Here is a 21,600-nt window from a genome sequence, read left to right on the forward strand (position 1 = left end):
CGCATACGAAATCTGATGAGGCGGTATGTTTTCATATTCAATTTGGCTAGTGCGGCACTTTCCACCGAAACATGAGCCACTGAACCCTATCCCTCGAATGTTTACATCCAAGTATCTCGAAGATGCCCGCTTTTTTGGTGCCGAGGAGAATATTTAGCCGCTTTCACAATTACAGCTCGCAGCACTGCGCAGTTCCACTGTGTCCCAAGACGCCCTAGCCACTTTCGCTGCAGCGCTCGCGCTAGCAGACGACAGGGCGCGGAAGGATACACTTAGATGTGCTCGCCCTCCTGATTGGTTGGGAAGGCTTTTGGCTTCCGCAGTGCTACACGGAACTTCTAGAACAGAGTGTAGTGCGACAGCCAGGTGAATGTTGGGGAGCTACGTTTTGGTCTGGACGAGCTATCAGCAAAGCTTGGGTTAAAGCCGCGTAATTGTGGTGTGTCAAAACGTTGTCACAATTACACTAATATCAAAAATGCACCAAATAGGACGCTAGTAGCACCGGTACGTTTCGTCATCTAATTGAGGAAGTCACGCATACCCTAAGCCTTCAGTTTCCAGACGGCAATACCACCATACGAGCAAAAGCACTGTAAATGTCGTAGAGGCGGGGCCGTATAGCTTCTTTCGTGTTTTCTGTGTTGGCTTATAGGGTTAAACGCCCGACGGCAATTGCTGTGGACTTGAGAGGTCATTGGTTCGATCTCTGTAACGGGCTTCTTTATGGTTTTTTTTTTGTCGTATGGTAATGTTTAATATGCGGACGTACTTCCGCGACGGAAAGACGCCAATAAATTCTTGGTATACTCAGGCGTAAAACACTTTCGAGGTTAAAAATACAGAATCGTAAAAATCTATCTCCCAGAACCCGGAAGCAGCTCAACTTGTACTAGTATAACAGAAAGATAGTAAAAAAGTAAAATATGAACTTGCCTTTTTCAGGAATATCTCAAGATTCAAACCACTGCGTGCACAATTAGTCACAATGACGATGGCAGCCACCCACTATCGTACGTATGTATATTCCCTACGCCACAATTAAATTAGAATGTAAACGGACTATTTCTCGCTTGATGCTCCGTGTGATCAAGGCTTTCATGCAGCATTCGAAGCATCATTTATTTCATAAAATTTTCTTGGTTCGTGTCCATTTTCAATTATTGCCTCATTCGTTCCTGACCAGAAGACTTTCCATCTCGCTTTACCTTATCTTGCTGTCATTATTTATTTATTTATTTATTTATTTATTTATTTATTTATTTATTTATTTATTTATTTATTTATTTCCAATATTGCCAGTCTCTACAGAGACCATAGCAGGTGGGTACTCTGTACAGATGCTATGATTGCTCATCATAGTAAAAAAACTGTAATACACAACATAAAAGCATCATCAACCTGGCACTTCGTACATTAGCAATATTTACACAACATAATAAACATAATACATGTGCATATAAAAATGGCAAGTTTAACAATTGGCAGCTTACATGGCTCTTTACAGAACGTACAAGTATTACATACTGGTTTCATTACCATTGTTACTGGGTATTTAAAGAAGCTAAGAATTGTTCTCAATTTCTAACTCAAACTGAGACAGTGACTCGGTGTTGGGGATCTGAGGGGCCATTATGTTCCATTCGCGAATAGCGACCGGAAAAAAAGAATATTTAAACACATCAGTGTTGCATTTGTATTGTACAAATGTGTGAGTATGTTTGTGTCTTGTAGCTCGTGTTTGTGAATAACACATGTAATTTGAAATGTCTATTTTAAGATAATTGTGCAGGAGTTGAGAAAAAAATTTTATATGTGCCTTTTTGCTCGTACTTCTAGCGTAGGAAGTTCAGAAAGATATAGCAGACTAGTGTCTGAGTGTTCACGTTTATATTTCTTGTGGATTAATCTTATGGCTTTCCTCTGTACTGCTTCAATTTTCTTTATGCTTGTGCGAGTGATTGATTGATTGATTTCTGGGGTTTAACGTCCCAAAACCACCATATGATTATGAGAGACGCCGTAGTGGAGGGCTCCGGAAATTTCGACCACCTGGGGTTCTTTAACGTGCACCCAAATCTGAATACACGGGCCTACAACATTTCCGCCTCCATCGGAAATGCAGCCGCCAAAGCCGGGATTTGATCCCGCGACCTGCGGGTCAGCAGCCGAGTACCTTAACCACCATACCACCGTGGCGGGGCGCTTGTGCGAGTGTGAAGAAACCACACTGTACTTCCGTATTCTAGAATAGGCCTGACGAATGTTTTGTAGGCTAGGAGCTTTGTTGGCAAGGTTGCCATTTGAAGTGATCTGCGAAGAACAAATAATTTTTACATTAAAGATTAAGTAACGTTTCTAATCTGCTCGTCCCACCTTAAGTCGGACGTAATTTTTAAGCCTAGGTATTAAGGTTTGTGTACTCTGCTCAGAGCAGAGTACACAAAAAGTTATTAAGAACTATCTGGGCTACGCCAGTTGCCAGAAACACGCCTGAAACAAATTTTTGTCCTCTGTGGTAAGCTGCCGAGAAAATAAAGACGATATAACAGACAGAAAGCGGGAGCACGAGCTGTAACTAACCTGAAAATATCGAACATTTTCTTCTCATACGCCACAGTATGAAAAATCAAAGTAGTATGTGTTTGAAAATTTTATTTTAAGAACTTATAATTTCACTTCTAACTCCCAGTATATTGTATACCAAGCTGCTATATATATTGTAAATCATATCATATATTGATATATTGTATATCAAGACTTTAGCGCAAGAACATCTGCGGAGCCTCTGCAAATTCCTATATGATAGAAAGACAATACCTCGCTGAGCCATTTAACAGTTCTCTATTTTTGCTAACTAAGCTTAAATTTCGTATTTCATCATTATATACACTACATTGGCTTAACCTATTGAGGCATTTCGGATTATGATTATGCCTCAGTTATTCGCACAGTTCTACTATTTACCTTTTTTCACTTTTTATTTTTTCACGTTGTATCAAAATAAGATCGTCTCGTTCAAACAAAGTAACCATCTTTTTATAGCCTGCATAGTCGTGAACTGTTCACTTATATTAACTGCCAGCTTTTTGTCCATTCCCCTTTAGTGGGTAAGAGCCACGAAATAGGAACAAGCAAGCAAGCGCGAGAGATCGGCCCGTGCCTCGAGGAGCGGGAATGCTGACGAGGCACTCGACTCTGGGCCGTCGGCGAGGACGGCTGCCGCCGCTCCTGGATCGTCTACCATCTGACACGGGGCCATGGCTTCGTAGCTCGCCTAAGCTCACCGGGCGTGGCTAGGAGCGTCCACTAGAGAGTCGGAGCTGGAGACACGGGCAAGCCTTGCCGTCGTCGTCGTCAACCGCCATGGCCTCTACGTGATCATGGCCGTGTTCGGCAGAGCCATACTGCACAGTAAAAATTTTTACACCCAGAAGGGTGTAAATGAGCTTGTCCCGTGGACGACACCCTAAGGGTGTTAATTCAGCACCTTCCAAAAAGGGTGCTTTATCATGCACCCTTAGAATAGGGTGTACATGTAAAAAAACTGTAGGGTGGCAAAAAACACCCTTAAGGAAGGGTGCCTTCGATGTCCATCACTTTTTTAGCACCCTCTGAGGAGGGTGCGAGAAGGGTGCACAAGGGTGTGGAGTGCCCATGGCAGGGGTGGCGAATACTGCCACCAATAGATATCAGCATGCACTGATTAAACACTACTTGAAGAAAGTGGTCCTGATTATCGATGGTGCACCACCTGTCGAGCTCCATTCATTGCGTGTGGGCAAAAATATAAACGCGTACAATCGTGTATGAACTTGTGCTGGATCTATATATGCTTCAGTGTATATGCATAATGCGCGTTACAGAAAATGAAGCCTTGCTGCCCTTGCATATTGCGTTTATTTAATAGGCAAATAAAACATAAACTTTTCTTCTGACACACAACTTTTTCACCAGATATACGTTCATGTATACGTACACTACACATGCAACACCTCAAATGTTTATTATATTTTTTCAGTTTCACTTTATTGACAATTCTTTACAACATACAATTACACTGGTTTCAGTTTAGTATACTGCTTCAAGTACATAGAGACTACAAATGAAATACATGCTAATATATCCCTATAATTCTTTCAAGTATCTACGATCCCAGTGGTTTCCAGTTTAATACTCCTTCGTGTACACAATCGGTTAATAGGAATGAAATACAGGCAAATATATACTTATGATTCTTTCAAATATATACAATCACCATGATTTCACTATATACGCCTTCATGTACACAATCGTTCCCAAGAAGTGATGCACACAAAAATATATATGGATAGTGTTTTCAAATGTATACAATCACAGTGGTTTAAGCTTTGTATTCCTGGATGTATAACAATTGGTTATGAGAAATGATGTACATGCAAACATATACGGGTTTTCGCACATATAACTTTAGCGAATACTTAAGAAACCAATACAATGATCAGAAACACAATATGCTAAAAACGAACACAAAACTGAGTCAGGACACACAAAAAACAAAAGAGGTAATGCATAATTATGGCTAATGACACAGCTGGGTCACTTTATGCCAAATGTCCCAGCCATTTTGGCAACCATCTCAAATGTATTCGAAAAACTCGTGCTGCATTGAAAATAGTGAACTTCTGGAATATTTAGGAGAGGAAAAATATTTGGTCACGTGGCTGCCTTCTGAACTTTCTGGAATGCCGTTTAGGTGTTGTATGTGAAAAATTTTATTTTAAAAGCACCGCTCCTTCTTTCCATACGAAACTCGGTCTACGTGTTACGTAACAAGAGCTTAATTTGAGAGAGTTGGTTCATCGTGGTTGTGTGCTAGTCACAGCGCGACAACTTTAGGAAGAGACAGAAAGGACAGGAAAGAGCACAGACTGTCAACTGAATTTAATGAATGCGCTACGAGCGCTTTTATACGGAGTACAAGAACCGTGTTCATGCGCGACGACACGTGTGAGCACAACAAAATAATTTTAACTGTGAAAAGAATACTCCCTCTCGGAAAGGATAAGTGAACGTGTAGTGATGCACTGATCATTGGTTTACCTGATAAAAAATATTTCTACAAACGTTAAATTGGCATTAAGTAAACCTATTCTCGTGACGAACGGGGCAAGATTGACTATTCCTGTTGCTGTTTAGTACACACACTTTTGAAAGCTTGCAAGGGGTGGAAAACAACACGCTAATATCATATCTGCTGGCTATTTTTCTAGTTGTGAGACACGTGATGTGGTATAACATGCAAAGGTTTTGGTCATTGTTTTTTGTTGGTCCTGTCTTCTTTCTTTAACTTTACTTTCTGCAGGAGGGTTTTGCAAATGGGTGTGAGGATTCTGTTGGGATACCCAGCATCTTTTAGTCTTTTAATCTGGTTTTTAAGCCTGACCTCACCCTTGTGCTAACATGACTTCTGAAGGGTGGCCTGAATACATGTGGTATCAATTCCTCTTTCTATTAATTTTGAATGCCCACTATCAAAAGGCAGAACATTCTTAGCACTCCTGGGCTGATAGCACCAGCCAATACCCCAACAGCATCATCACACTTGTTTGCGAAACCCTCCAGCAGAAAGTAAAGTTAAAGGAAACAGGACCAAAAGAAAAAGAGAATGACCAATCACCTTTGCATGTCACATGGTACTACGTACATAAGGTGTCTCACAATTTTAGGAAAAGAGCCAGCAGATATGACATTATTGTTTTCAACCCCTTACAAGCTTTCAAAAGTGCATGTACTTACAGCAACAGGAATAGTCAATCTTGCACCATTTGTCACTAGAATAGGTTTACTGAATGCCAATCTAATGTGTATGAGATACCACTAACACGTGGAAAAGTAAACATAGGACAAACTGGGCAATGCTTCAATCATCAAGCAAGACAGCATGCTTCAAATGTTAAGAAGGGCTATAGTAGTCTCATGGCCGGACACCGTGAAGAATATAAGTGTAGTCCTAGGTTTCATAAAACACGGTTTTTGAAAAAAAAGCAAGCAGAAAAATGAGAGATTTTAGAACTCTTTATCAGGAAGGCCAAGGATCAATGCATCAGTACACCTTCACTTATCTTTTCCGAAAAAAGAGTATTCTTTTCTCGGTTAAAATTATTTTGTCATGGCCACACGTGTTGTTGCAGATGAGCCCTGGTCTTGTGCTCAGTATAAAAACGCTCGTAGCACCTTCAATAAAATTCAGTTGACAGCGCTCTTTCCTGTCCTTTTTGCGATAAGATTTTTATTACAGAAAAGAATTTCATTTTCTTACAGTTTAGGTATAATGATGAGTTTTCATTGTATCACAACATGGAGCAAATTGCATCTCAATACGGACAAAAATCACGATTTTGTGAAATTCGTGATATTTTCTCGTATATTTCAGCAGCTTGAGAGGTATAAAGATATTTTTTCCTCAGAATATACCTTCTGTGGAGTAAGTATTCACTGCTCAGATATTCATACAAAGTGCAATATTGCAATAAAAAATGCAAACATAACACATTTTGGCTTTATTCTTGGAAGCGAATGTGGCAAAAAAATTGCACTATTATTATTGAGCTTCAAATACCTTACAGAAGCACATTTACTTAACAGGTAGACCGAATTTGCTTTAGAAAAAATAAGCGGTAGTTTTAAAACAAAATTTTCCACAAACAGCACACAGACGGCATTCTGGCAGGAAGTTATAAGCCAGCCACATGAACAAAACTTTTTTTCTCGCTGAAGTATTCTAGCAGTTCACTGTTTTCAACGCAGTAAGTCAGCACATTTTTTTTTTCAAATACAATTCAGATGGTCGCCAAAGTGGCTGGGACGTTTGGCATGGAATAGTCCAGCTATATTTAAGCAAAATACCTTACACAAATAACAATATTTGTTCATCTACCATGACCACACTAGAAAAAGTTGTTCAGGCATTGTGACACTGAAATTTTCAGTGTCGTACTGCCTGAACAACTTCTTTGATAAACTCCAAACTCACGCCGAGAAAAAGCCGCTCAATCACTGTGGTTGTTAAAGGCCTTGCGGCCGTAGACAATGTTGAAAATAAAAAAAAATCAACTCATCAGTGCTGTCACTCCTTCCTTCTTCGTCATTACTGACACGGAAGATTTTTCGGTTATCCATGTGGAGGTTCAGGAAGTAGGCTTGCTCTAGGCTGGGTCCAGGGTAGACTACGCAGGACGTCAGCGGCACCCTCTCATCCTGTAATAAGAGCAAATATGACTTCTCATAAAAAAAATTTCGTGCTGTTCTGGCAGCACCATATATGTAGAATGTGTAGTGTGTATCCTTCGAAATGGCGTGTAATTGACATTACACTGAACTCGAAGCATACAACCCATACATTCCAATAATTTCGTATGATGAAGATGAGAGTTTTCCAGCATACAGCGAATTCCCGAAATGAGGTGAAGTGTAAGACTACAGCTCAAAAATGGCACTTACGAAAGCCTGAACTCACTTAAGAATCAAATTCCTTCTAGGGTAGTGAGCCAGTGTGAAAAACAATTCTTAAAGTACAACGTTTAGAACATGTAGCATTAATCAAAACGCACAAGAAACTTACCTCTTCATGTACAAATAGTGAAGACATCTCTGCTTTCTCTTTTACATGAGAAGAAATGATCTTGGGCGTGGCACTAGCGAAGAGGTCTGCAAAAAAAAAGTAAAAGATTTACTTACCTAAATCACGCCTCTAACAATCTGAGGAATTGTTACAAGTCACCAATCAGTGCAATTCTGACTGCCTCTATAAGGGCATCAAAAATGAACAATTTTCTCGTTCTTTCTACTCTCACAAGACGCTCCGTCAATGGAATCTAATCCAAATTTGACGCTGTGCTTCCTATTTGCCTGCTTTCTAGACGTAGGGCTGCGAACATGTGTGTTGTGCACCTAATCTAGCACAGAAATTCGTCATCTATAATTTAATCATCTTAATTCATTGTAATTTGATAAAAGACGTGATAGCTCGTCCAGTTTTTAAAGAGTTGCGGGCCTGCAATATGCACTGCCTTGCACGTATGAAAGTACTTCTTTAAAAAAAATTCAAAGCTTGCTTTCAGAAAAAGCGTCTGGCATATTTCGACAACCAAGCCCATCCTCTGATGGCAATCAGGGGCACGCTATTAGCGATTATTGACTACGAGATTTACAAACGTAACCTGTGCCTAAATACTCAGTTAAACACAATCACGCAAGTAAGAGCGCTCGAACGACACCAACGCGCGCGGACGCCGACTACGTTGCAGCAGCCATGACTTATGCTAGAGCAACCGCACATAGCTCCAACAGTCACGTATACTCTCTCGATTCTGTTATAACGCCGAACATTATCGCAGATGAAAGCGAAGCACGAAAACAGCAAACAGAAACGAGGGAAAACAACGCACGGCGATGGCCACAACAACGCGCCTTTGGAAGTCTGCTAGATCTTTCCCTGTTGCTGGTGGCACTTGTCATAAATAGCTTAAAAGACCGAGGCGCACGTGCTGGGAGCATCGCGGCATATCAGCACCTCCAACTATACCGTCTTTAAGCAAAAAAAAGCCATTTCGTACAGTGCGCCTCTGTACATAATTTTTGCTTTTTCTTTCTTTTTTTGCGCTTACACCTACAGAAGCACGTTGCACATTTGAGTATTATTAGAAATGTTATTACGATGTAGCCCAAAGCACATCTTAAAACAATATCAATCACTTTGTGCACTGTAGAGACAATGTGCGATCAGCAACTAATCCCGCCCTTGTTAAGTGATCACATCACTCACTGTATGAGTGATGCAGGCGCTTACACAACATCGCGCATAGCAGTGTGAACTCGTTAAGTCACACGTTTAATCGGGCATCTGCAACAGGCCTGCGAACGCATGCTGTTGTAAATGGCTGGCAGCCTACTTCGGCAGAGCTGCTGCAGGCGCCCAGCTAGCGCTGTATGATTACTACCTACGAAAACAGTACACTCACCGTTAACAGGCCCACGTTGTCCGTGTCCGCCACTCCATGAATATTCCTTAATCCGAGCGTCACTTCGAACACGGTGTCATGCGTGACCACCATTGAATATGCGCCTGTTCGCTAGAACACACACAGCGACCAAGACCCCAGACCAACGCAACGCATTTGAAAGACGATGAGACAGAGGGAGCAACGTTGAGAGAGAGAGAAGGAGGAGGCACTGGCGGCGGCGTGGCGGCGCCGCAGCTGTCCACGCAGGTGTTCGGTTACGCAACTATTCGCTTATCTACGCCGCCGTTGTGGAAGCAACGCTGGCCGGGGTGAGCGGGGGGGGGAGGAGCGCGAAACCCGCCAAGGCGGCGCCGAAAGGCAAACGCTATGGCGCATACGGCGGACGGCCGTTTGGCGCGGAATGACTCCTTGTAAACGGCAACTCTCCTCCCAGCCAGTCGCACAGCGACGCAGATTATTTACCAGCCTCGGGTTCTTTGAGTATTTTGACGGAATGCGATTGCAGTGGGCGAAAAATAGTGAAGCAAAACTTGCGGAAAACAAAGTGCACCATGGAATGGCCAGAAACAATAATTATTTCGTCCTCGGTGGCATTAGCGGGAGAGCATCGCTACACCTTTTTCCAGAGGAATTTCTTTTTGCATTGTCTGTGTCTGGCTATTCCGCGTATGGTGCCGCAAACACTGAATGCGTAGTCGAAGCTGCAACAAATTAATCCACAGTCGCGGATGTTTATTACAAGGCTTGTCACGCACCACGAAACGTGCCGAGGTTGTTATAACAAACTTTTTGCTGACCACATGATCAGCACATAATTCCATATGGTTGCCCAATGAGCTAGCTAAGCACCTGTAGCAAAGGCAGGGCACGTTCTTGTTAAACGTTGTTAATATAAACGATGGTTGTGCATAAGTGCAGTGACAGCTTTCCGTGTGAATTGGTCATAACCCACGTTTTCGAGCGTAGAAGCGCCTCAGCGGACCTAATCAGCTACCACAGCAAGTTCGTAAGCAATGATTTGGTACGAAAGTGTGCAGCTGTTTTCCATGTACTGAATAGTCCGTGTACAGTGCGTTGACCACCGCCATTTCTTAAGCCACCTCCCATATAGAATCCCAGTCTGAACAGGTGTGGGACCTTAAACACTAAGAAGCAGTGCCCCCCCCCCCCCCGCACACACACACGAAATTTGAGGGCGCACGGGCTGATACACACGCATACTTATTCACAGGCGCACACACATACACGTATACACACATACGGCAACACACACACGCGACCGTAAACGCACGCATGCATGGGCGTACACATGTGCACAGGCACGCTAACACAAGCACGGACTCGCACATACACGCGCACGCACACATGCACGGGCGTACACACAATCGCGCTTACACGCGAACACATGCGCAGGCTCACGCACACACACCCATACTCGGGCGAACATTATGTTCCTGTATATAATCCACAGCAAACATGTAGCTTATAACCAACGCTAAGGAAAGCTTTCGTAACATGGATTGCAGTTAATTGCCATTATAGATGAAACGCGATTTGCTTCTGCTGACATTCTGCTGTGTTCGGAGAGCACCTTCACACATTCTAAGTCAATTAGGCCGTCATTTAACGCAAGCTCCACATATTCGTGCAGTAGCTGCGCTGCTCAGCCGCCAATCCGAAGGTCGCGGGTTCGATGCCGGCCGTGGCAGTCGAATTAAGGCGGAGGCGAAAATGTGGAAGCCTTTGCACTGTGCGATATGAGCGCTCATTAAAGAACACCAAATGGTGAAAATCTGCAGCTTTTCACTACGACGACCCTCATAATCATATCGAGGTTTTTGAGACGTAAAATCCCAAATATTATAATTATGTGTTCTTCTTATGCTGCATATTCCATCCGATGAATCGGCACCTACACCCTTCTCAGGCACAAAAGCACCCTTAGAGCCTATTTTAGGGTGCTATCGAGGCAAGCACCCAAACAAAAGGGTGCTTTTTTTTCAATCGACCATTTATGGGTGTTAAAGGGTGTTGCAAAGGGTGCTTTCTCGTAAAAGCACCCTTTTTACACCCTTTTGGGTGCAAAATTTTTTACTGTGTGGGCGGTGCCTGTGTCTTGGGCTGCTTTGACATGCTGAACAGAATGTTGAAGAGGTACGCAGTTTCATCGCCTCCCGCATCAACTCCTCAGACCCGCTCTGTATTGGCAACCCCAGTACCAACCACCTAAGCAGGAGCGACACCCGCACGGAAGCCATCAAGGCCCCGTTTCCTGGCATTCGGCGACGATGAGAATTGGAAACAAGTGCCATCAAGTTTTCGTTTCCTGTTATTTCGCGAAGATGGGAGTTTAACGCGGACGCAATCAAGGCACCGGTTCCTAGTACTCGGCCTGGGTGAGAGTTGGACACAGACACCTTCAAGGCTCGTTTTCCTGGTGGTCTGCGAAGATTCCAGTTTGATATTTGTAGAACGCAGCTCACAGTTTGAGAGAACAGTTCCACCATTTTTTTCACGGTCCAGAGCGTTCAGTTCTTCTTCAAGTGATGACCACGTTGGAGGCAACCGAAGCTGTGGTACCAGGCGCGGTTCAGGGCGCCGGCAGCGGCTTCACGCCTGCTGCAGTGGCCGCAGCCGTGTCCAGTGCTGCAGCAGTGACCTCCATCATGGCAACGATTACGGGAAAGTGGTACAGTGTTTTTTTAAATAGGGCAGCATTATTGCCAATCGACAGAACGCTGCGGCCTGAATGCAATCAGTGTTAAATTGCGCGTCTGTGGCGATATGCTGGTCTTCGGGAGAACTTTTCATCATTCAAGCAACTGCAGAGCAGAGACTCACATCAATAGCAAAGACTGTGCATTAGGTTATCAGACAGGACTGAAAAACTATTGCATAAGTCTTCTCTTCATTTTCTACTCTGGAGAGCAGGCACACACCACCGGTGGTCAATTATGAAGGGCAGAGCAGAGAGTAACGGTGCTATGGTGCTTAGCCTTTCTTTTTTTTTTTGCATATGGCCTCGGTTTTTTTTTTTTGCACTGAATTGAAGGTTATCAAGTGGGCCCTAGGATATGCTTGCTTCCTCAACTCTTCGTCTTATAAACTCTACTTTTCATTCAATAAATACTTTTTTTTTCATTCAAGTCTTCACTACTCTGTCTGTTTTTGGTTGATTTCAGCCCGTTCCATCATCAAGGGGAATCTAATGCCGGTCACTAAAAGAAAAAAATACTGGCGAAGCTGTCTATTCGCAAGTTTTTTCCGGTGTAACCTGCAGCATCACGCAGATTTCTTGTATTCATATTATTTCCCTATGAGCAAGAAGAGGGAAAAATTTGCATGCGAGGACGCAGGTGGAACGGCTACGGTCATAGATATTTCTTTTCTTAAGTAGAGGGCAAGCATGGGCGTGTATATTTCTCGACGCAAAATGGTGAATAACGGGCGATGTATTTCCTTGTGCGAGCGGTGACTAAATCCCGCCTTCTCAAGTATAGCAAAATTGTTGTAATGTAGCTGGCTCAACCTAAAGTGTCAAAACATTTATTAGGCTAATGCTAAGAGCACACGCCAAATTTGATGCTCTCACGTTTCAGAGTGACCATTTGATTTGCTTTAATTTACATTTGGTAAATGTGAAGATTTTTTAGTGAGCCAAAGGCACTTTCACCAATTCTATTCTATCGGCTATGTATCGCTGCTCATGTGGCGAATACCTTAACCATGTGCGGAGTGAAATTCGCGTCAGAAGACGTCGATGTATGACGAACACGATTCGCAGGTCATGGTATAAGCAACATGACTTCGCTATCACGTATGTCATGGAATCCATTTATCTAGAAACGTGTGGTACCTAACCAAATACCATGGCCCGTGATATGTGGGCACGCGTGGCAGGTGATTCTGAGACTGTAATTATTATAGCGTGACGGAACCCACTTCCCATATTATGCGGAGCCCGCGTCGGCAGTGTTGTTGATTGGCGAAATGTCTTGATGGAAGCAACGAACTAAGTCAAGGCTCCTGCTGAAATCAAAACTAGGTATTTTGCATAGCAGTCAAGCATTTCACCCCAGATCCTCACCAGTGAATTGCTTCTGAAAAAGACCCTATGCAAGCGTCACGTCAGTAAAACGCCAATTTCGGTTGCAGTGTTGACCGTCTTCGTTTCTTACAAGGAACTAAATAGTACATCTATGACATGACTATAGTCAAGAGTTCCGCGAATGCACCTGCGATCGGTACTTATAATATTCACGTCATCCCACCGTAAAGTGCATTTCTTAGCTATGAATAGGGTCCGAACGCACCTGCATGTATATCTGCGCATAAAATGGGAAATGAATAACGATATCAGTGTAGATATCACTGAACGAGTGTAGTACGTTGAACATAAAAGATGAGCAGCATGCGAGTTGTAGCATACCGATACATGTGGTCAAAACATTCTATCATGAGGAATGCAAGCTGCAACATTGAATTCATAGTTATTCAAAGATTAACTGCCGATAAAATGCTTTGGCTTTAAGTACCATGGCGGCTTGACTGTGCCATTGACACAAGACGGCAAAGAAGTGTTACGGTCATAGAGTTTTTTTAAATATTTATGGACGAGTCAGACGCTGAAAAAAGGGAAAGTAAACATATTGTAAACGTGTTTAAAGATGAAGGGATGGAACTAGAATTCATTTGCGGGAGGCCCTGTTCTAATAATTTGTGGTTTCTTATAAGATACTTACGTGTCTCAGCAGATCATATTTGCTAGCAGTAGATTGCACATTGAGTGAGACCACTATTAAATTTTTCTTCGGCACATTCAAATATTGTTCAATGAGGAGAAATGACTTACTCTCGGCGTAAAAAAAAGAGGAAAAACTTAGGCACATTACATTATCAATAGTTTCCAGCTGAAGAAAGTATGGTGTCCTGCCAATATCATATGCATCGGTTTCTGAACAGCTCCTTCGCACTGCAAACAAACATCAATTTGGGCGACCTTCCCCTCGAAGAAACTAGGTGTTACAAGCTGCCACTCTAGCGTCGCCAGCGCGAAGTCGGCGACGGGAATGACAGCAGGTTGGTTCGTTCCGTACGCAAGCAGAGACAGTGAAGAGATCAGAGACATGAGAAAACAAAACAAACTTTACTCTAGTGATATGGCAGCACACGGGATCTAATACAACACTTCTCTGCAACTAACAAAATACAACGACACTTGATACAATTAAAGAAATATATAACAGAAACAATAAATCAGCTTACGAGAGAGAACTATTACAAAACTACACAAACTAACAAGAATAGAACGACGGAGGAGAAAGTTCGAAGATATAAACAGGTGAAGGCATACGTGTGATGACCGGCAGCGTTGTGTCCCCGACGATCGGATGCGAGAAGTCGAAGAGAGTTCTGGCACGACTGCGATGTCGGCGGTGTTGCAACGCTGGTGGCTCCGGGAGGCTAGTGCTTGCAGGTGACTTCGAGCAGGTTGAGCTAACTCGAGGCGAAGTCCCGATGTCTACGTTGCAGACGTTAATATCGCGTCACAACTAGACGTACGGCTAAGTTTAGGTGGCCAGCCGATACAGAGCCACACTAAAAACTTCTAGAAGAGATGCTTGTTGATCTGTTTCTACACCATGTTGGTCAGCGACTAGTCTGCCTAGCAGGGCAAAATCCTGCGCTTAAATCCCCCTCGTGTCTCCTCGCTCTCTTCCTTGGGGACAAGAGACCTCTACCTGGGTCCAATCATGCGCGTTTAATTGAGGGGAAACTCCGCCCCAAAAATATTTTGACCCCACCCCTTTTTAATAGGGAGAGGGCCCGCAACTAGCGAGAGTGACAACCTGTCGGGTTGTTGTCATACGGCTTGGCCATCAGAGCGTTTCCCACGCTTTTCTCCGTGGGAACGGTCAACCACTTAGCTCTCAGCCGGGCGTCTTGTAGTCTAATCCTTGTACGGGGTATACCGCGGCCTTCTACGACCTTGCAGACGTCGCCACGGTTACAAAAGGATTAACTGTCGGCGGCGACGTTCTAAGGAGAGCACCCCATTTTGCACTTATCGGTTCCCTTTCATGTGCCGCCGTTTCTCACGGTCAGTCGGGGAGTACGGCGCCCGTTAATTGCCGTGACGCGGTGTCGCCGAAAATAGCCGTCCGTGACACTAGGATTGCTGCCGTTATTGTATACATACGTTTTGCACAGTCTGAAAGAAAGTTTGGAAGAGATACGAGGTGTGAGGATTACGTTTTCTGCAACATAAGCTTAGTAATAGTTTTTCCATAGAGCGCAAAAGGTCGCAGGTGTCCCGAGTAGACAGAGAAAAGAGCTATGAGAGGCATGCCAATTGTTCAATTGCTGTTCAAGAGTTGCTAAGCGAACTCCTCTTGTGTTCACATAAATACATCGATGAGACTGGTTGATATACCAATATGGGCCTCAGAGAGCGTCAAAATTTATTGAATGAAGCCATGTCATCGTGTTTTGCATATTAAGTCATGCAAACGCAATTTAATCTTTGAAGGCCTGGTAATCTTGCAGAGTCACGCCAACCAGACCATGCAAGAAATCTCAGAGACATATCATAAAGTACACCACACGTAGTTCAAGTTAATTAACCTTCGCTATCGCTACAACACAAGATAGTTAAATTTATTGATCGAAAGTAAACGTGCGCAGCGGTTGTTAGTCTTTTAGTACATTTTTATGACATGCGCGATGTACCCCCATATTTGCTTAAACGTGCGATAACCTTTCAAACGTGAGTCATAGTTGCCGGTGTGCATATTTTTTCCTTCTCCTACTTCATTCTTTTTGCCCTGAAGGCTTTATTCCATCCTGCAGTTGCAGCGCCAAGGGAAGTTGGAGATGCATATATGCTTCGAGCGGCACGCAATGGTCTAGTCAATGCATATAATTTACGAAATTGCGCCCATTTCAAAAGAACTATTTAAATATACCTGAACCCTACAACTTACTCGTAAACAGCGTCAAAGGACATTGATTTCTAATGCACCCGTGAATTTTTAGGCAGTGCTTGCACCTTTTGGGCAACAAAGTTGTACTGTTTTTTATTTATGTGGAAAGTGTACTGACGCTGAAGGATAATAATACTAGTTATTACCTGACGCTTCTGAGCCAATTAGCTTGTGGAACTGAAACCCAGTGCAAATCATAGACACTCCGTCACCCCGAAACACTGAAGTTTGTAAGTGAATAAGACAGTACTATATCAGACCTTGCCAAGTTCATTTGATTTGAGAAGCGCTGGCACGGTGCAAACAGAAAGTTGAAGCGGGAGCCCCACGCGCTCGTCGCGCGGCTGCTGCGGCGTACCAACTTTCCCATAATCCTCTGCGCACCTGTTGGAGGGGGCTAGTGTGCCTGAAAATGTCTATTGTGGGTAGTTGTTAGGCCAAACGTTATTCAGAGTGTTTCAGCTCAAAAGAGCCAAGCAATAAAATTTTAAAATGAGTGTTACACGTCTTCAGCTAGCGAAGTATTGTTCTTTGCTATACGTAGCACGTCAGAATATTTTTTTATCTGCCAAGCACTATAATTAACAAAGACTTCCTAATGAACTTTTTAAATACTGACTCTACTGGAAAAATTCAATACAAACTTGTAGCTCTTATTCAAAAATAACAAAATTTTCAAGGTACGGTAAGATAACAACGCTGGTTAACTTTTTTCCCAGGGTTGGTTGAAGGACCGCAAAAATTTTAAAAAAAAGATCACGTGATTACCGCCTAACGCGCGGCGTTTCGAGTGCCCTCAAATGTAAGTTGAACGAATTGGCGAAGGCTTCTCACGCACGAAGGTCGCTTGAACGAGCTATCAGTGCCTACGATAAGCTTTAAGCGACGGTTGGATGGTAACATTAAAAAAAGAGGGGGGGGGGTGAAAGAAAGAACCGAAGACCATAAACTTCGACAAAAAAGCGGCCGTCACGTGCAATGCGATACAAGACCGGAGGCAGCATTTCGCGCAGCGCCGGCTTTTTTTTTCGTTTCTTTTCTTTTCTTTTCTTTTCTTGTCGTGCCAACCATAAAAGCGATAAGATTTGTATATAACAAGTACAGAATAACTGACTCACCAACAGAACTTTTAAAAAAAGCAGGTCTCTTAACAATAAAAAACCGCGCTAAACTGGCACGTCAGAAATTCCTATATCAGTTAGTTCACCAACAGCTAAACATAGACAGTTCAAAGTACATGTCATATAAAGAAACAAGGCCAACACGACAAAAGCATTATCAGACACTGAATGAATATCAGTGCCGGATGGACTGTCTGAAATATTCTTTATTTCCACTAGCAATTCGCGAGTGGAATAACTTGCCACTCAGTATAACAAACAGTCAATCATTGGAAACTTTTTCATCCCTGCTCGAATGTTATTTATTGTCTTCAGAATTGACGAACTCTGTTTTTTTCTTGTCCACTGTTTGAAGTGCTCACTATTCTTTCTTTTTCAGTACTAGTTGGAATTGATGTCCTATGATACTGAATGTATTTTAGTGGTACTGATGTAGTCATCAAATGTATCTCTGTCGGCTTTGTCTTACTCGTTATTATAATAATTCAGTGAGTACCCTCTGTATAAATCTTGCCCTTTCACAATGTATGTGCCCTTCCTACAATAATCCCTATTTGGGATTGGCAGTATATGCAAATAAATAAATAAATAGATAAACATGATGGTAGGCGAGAAGGGAACGTTTTGATAAGGGAAGGATATAAAAACTTAAAAGGTAATTATTCCAAAAGTTTTTTGTCATATTTGCATAGTTTACGGCATACGGTAGCTCTACTGTATACTTGCAAGGAATACGGCACGATCGGCGGTGGGTTCAAAAGTTTAATTCTCGTACTTCATCTTCACTTAGAAATTCATGTTTAGTGCCCATCTGTTAGAGCGCAGTGCGTATTAACAAACAGAACAAATCTAAAAGTGTTCTGTGCTCTTATAGCTAACTCCTAAATAGTAGAAATTCTATGTGTTGGAAAGAGATCAACGTAATTCCAAAGCGCTTTTAAAGAGACGTCATTACGTAGCGTGCTTCATGAGGCGTGGTATTCATGAGACAAAGATTGTGTATAGGGCCTGCTCCCTCCATCAGCCCCTATACACAATTTACATCGAGTCAGCACATGCGTTTTCTGTCGGGTTTCAAAGCATTCTCGGTGTAACACAGCGGCAAACATCTGTTATTTTAGACTTCAGTGTTGCGGGCGTTTTCGTCGTTTCGTTGTACACGTCGTCCTGAATGTATCACCATAGAAAAAAATCTAGCGTAGTCAAATCTAGGGATCTCTTGGGCTACTCTACAGGTCCAAGACGGCCGATCCATTTCTCGGAAATTCTCGACCAAGCCACGTTCTACTCCGCACGCAGCTGTGCGGAGGAGCTCCGTCTTGCTGCAACCAGATATTCTCAAGTTGTGCTACAGGACGTTGCAGGTGAAGTCGCTCAGTGGGCCATTCAGTATTTCGCTCATGTCGCATTCTGTGGTGAGTGTTCCGTCGAAAAATACTGGGCCAATAATTTTGCTGTCGTAAACGCCACACCAAACACTGAAAGACCACTGAATCTGGTGTGATGCAACAGCCAGTCAGGATTTCAGCACTACAGTAGTGACGAATGTGAACAATGATCAGGCAGTGCCTGAGAAGCGAGCTTCATCGGATCAGATTATGTTCTTCAGGAAGCCTGGATTGCCTTCTTCCTGTACGAGTATCCAGTTGCGGAAATGAAGACGGCCTTGCATGTCTTCCAGCTGTTGATGCAGGTGAACATGATATGGGTGAAGTCCTCCGCTCTTGAGTACGCGCCAAACACTGCTGCTGGCAACGCCGGTGTCAGCAGTCACGTCGCGCACGCTTGTGTGGGGATGGGCTGCCATGTAAGCAAGAATGTATGTTTAATATACTCATTCACACCTTTTGTGCGCTAACGCTGCCTTTTGAACGTGTCTGTCTCCTTGAGCATTTCGTATTTTCGCACCAATGTCAAACTATTTACCAGATATCCTGGGTTTCATCTTCGAAATAATCTTGCCGCCTCCCTTGTGTTTCCGTTCACTCGGCCGAGGGCGAGAACCTTATTCGCACGTTCTTCATTAGTTAAACGCATCATTCCAGAGTAAGACTTTTCCTTGTCGAAGCGTGTCCGAAAAAACTGCCCACCCCATATAGGCCTCCCAACCATGGCCAAGGGGCGCTGCGCTGCGCGCGTTTTGCCGCCTCTCTAGCAGAAGACGGTCCTTGGGCACCGCGCTCTCGCCTTCTGCTTGCGCTATCTCAGCACGTTCACGGGCTCTGCACGCGCTGTTCTCTGCACCACTGGTCGCCCTGCACGCGCAACGTCATCTGTGGCTTGCTTCGAGGGTTTTAAAAAGATTATAAAAACGTTTCCATGGTGTGATTCTTTTCAGAACACAGAGCGATTCATCGACAACCTTCGCAGGACCATGCACGTCAAACACGATGTCTTTGAGCGAGTTCTACGTGAATGTCCATGGTGAACAGCTGCCTTTCTATGACATTAAATGTGAAGTGACGGCGCGACATCTATAAGTATGTTACCGGCAAAAGACGCATTTGTTGTGGCATACGTGTCATCTCGCAGCTGTCGGCAAACTATCACCACGATTTCGCGTGCGTTTGTATATAGCGTTCTCATTCCTATATCTTGTATACCAAGTTTGTCACGCGGCTTTCAATTAATTAGGTAGTCAGTGTGAAGAGACTAAACTTACGTCTCCCCTGTTCAGTCCCTGGCACCATTTCAATGTGGTTTGTTCATTTTATTAAGAGTTTCAAATTTCGTTTTTCATCGAATGTTAGTAAAGTCGTAGCGTAAGTTGACTGACATCTCGAATTTTTCGCAGCTCTTTTGAAAGTATAATGATGCGCACAAAAAAAACCCAACCATGGTTCACGTGAACAATGCTTGTTTCATTTCACACAATATCCCCGCCTAAACACATCGTGTTCAATGATTGAAATGTCCATTTGGTTGTTTGGAGAGCTCGCTCAGTCGTCGTCATATCGCGTTGTACCCACAAAGATCGAGCATATATGTCTTTAGTTACGCCGAGATTTTCCCCTGACAACCCCGCCAAATTACGCGAAACCATCAAAAATTTCATCTATGCTTTGGTTATTTTTTCTACTCGTTTTCATAGCGCCAGCTGTACACAGCCCACGCCTTGGGTGTATGCAAGAATATAATCTTTCACGTGCTAAAACCATCATATCTTTAGGAGGCACGCCGTTGTCTGAGACTCCAGATTGATTCCGGCCTCCTGAGGTTTTCTCTTTTTTAAATGTGCGCGTGAATCTATTGAAATATAAGGCGCGACGACGATGGACAGAGACACATACACGGAGCATCACTTTTGTTTACATAGAGCGTGATACCACTGTACGCTTGGAATACACAACACCAACACGCCCTGTCTGTCATTCTTGCACCAAAACTTCAGCGCACTGTTACTGCGTTTCGCTCCCGTGGAAGTGCAGCTGGCGTAAGGGAGAATCGAACTCATTTCTTCCATTTTAGCATCGCAACACCTCATCATGCTAGCTCATCGGTTGGTGTTGCTTGCAAGACGTGTGCGTTAAACGCTCAGCGTGACACCGCAGCACAAATCTGTTCACACGGGGCGTTGATGAGAAGTCTACAGCCATCAGCTGAATAAAACACTTGCAAGGCTCATAGCACTGTATTTTAGGTGGAATAAGCTAGCAAGCCATTCCCCTTTCACTACCACTTTCACTACTGATGGTTGTCTCAGAAAGCCAGAGCCCAATCGCGAAATGTACAGTGGTTTTCTATTTGCTGTAGTTTCAGTTTACAAATACGCTTTCTCTTAATGTGAGTCCGGCCATCTCATTTCTTTCAGATAATTAATAGCAAGTGGTGCTGTGCACAATAAAAAATTTTAAACTAACGAGACCTTAGAGTATCGGCGAAGTGCCATAATCCACTCCTGACGTCTTTGCGTCTCGCAGCGCTTGCATTGGAAACGGTAGAATCTGATAGGCAGCCTTCGCCCTTATTGGTTAAACTTTTGTACAAGCTCAAAATGCAGTAGTAGTGTGTTCCTGCTTTCCAGAATGACGAAGGAGTGCTGCCGATACTGTGCAAAATACCAGATAAGAGCCGCAAGGAACACGTGTTCTGTGCGCGCAATGGGAAAACCCAGCAAGCGTAGCCCGTCCCAGCGACCAGAGCTTCGTCCCATTTTCACTAGGGCGATGAATGGCGCTGCGCAAACTTGAGCCTGTGTTGTAAGTTCCAATTGTGCTTTTGATATCCTTTTTTATCAAAATACCACTCTTCCCCTACGATCATGTTGATCGTTGGCCCGAAAAGTTAAATCAAAACCGTCTGCGCTGCGCTGAATGCTGCCTCCGGTCACGTATCGCAATGCACGTGGCAGCCACATTTTCCTCGAAGTTGATTGCCTTTGTTTTTTTCTCAGTTTGCCCTCCCCCCTTTTTTATGTTACTATCCAACCATCGCATAGTGCCCATCGTAGTCACCAATTGCCTGTTCAAGCGACCTTCAAGCGTGAGAAGC

The 21,600-nt window shown here is 43.5% G+C and overlaps 1 long non-coding RNA gene across 1 annotated transcript; it reads right to left on the bottom strand.

Moving 5' to 3' along the window:
* Nucleotides 1-6,164: 6,164 nt before the first annotated feature.
* LOC142777217 (uncharacterized) lies at nucleotides 6,165-9,193 on the bottom strand. Its single transcript, XR_012887976.1, has 3 exons — nucleotides 9,003-9,193; nucleotides 7,604-7,689; nucleotides 6,165-7,239 (listed from the first exon to the last, which is right to left on the bottom strand). It is a non-coding gene; the product is annotated as an uncharacterized LOC142777217 (long non-coding RNA).
* Nucleotides 9,194-21,600: the final 12,407 nt, after the last annotated feature.

Source organism: Rhipicephalus microplus, chromosome X (assembly GCF_043290135.1).
Source record: "Rhipicephalus microplus isolate Deutch F79 chromosome X, USDA_Rmic, whole genome shotgun sequence".
Lineage (NCBI taxonomy): Eukaryota > Metazoa > Arthropoda > Arachnida > Ixodida > Ixodidae > Rhipicephalus > Rhipicephalus microplus.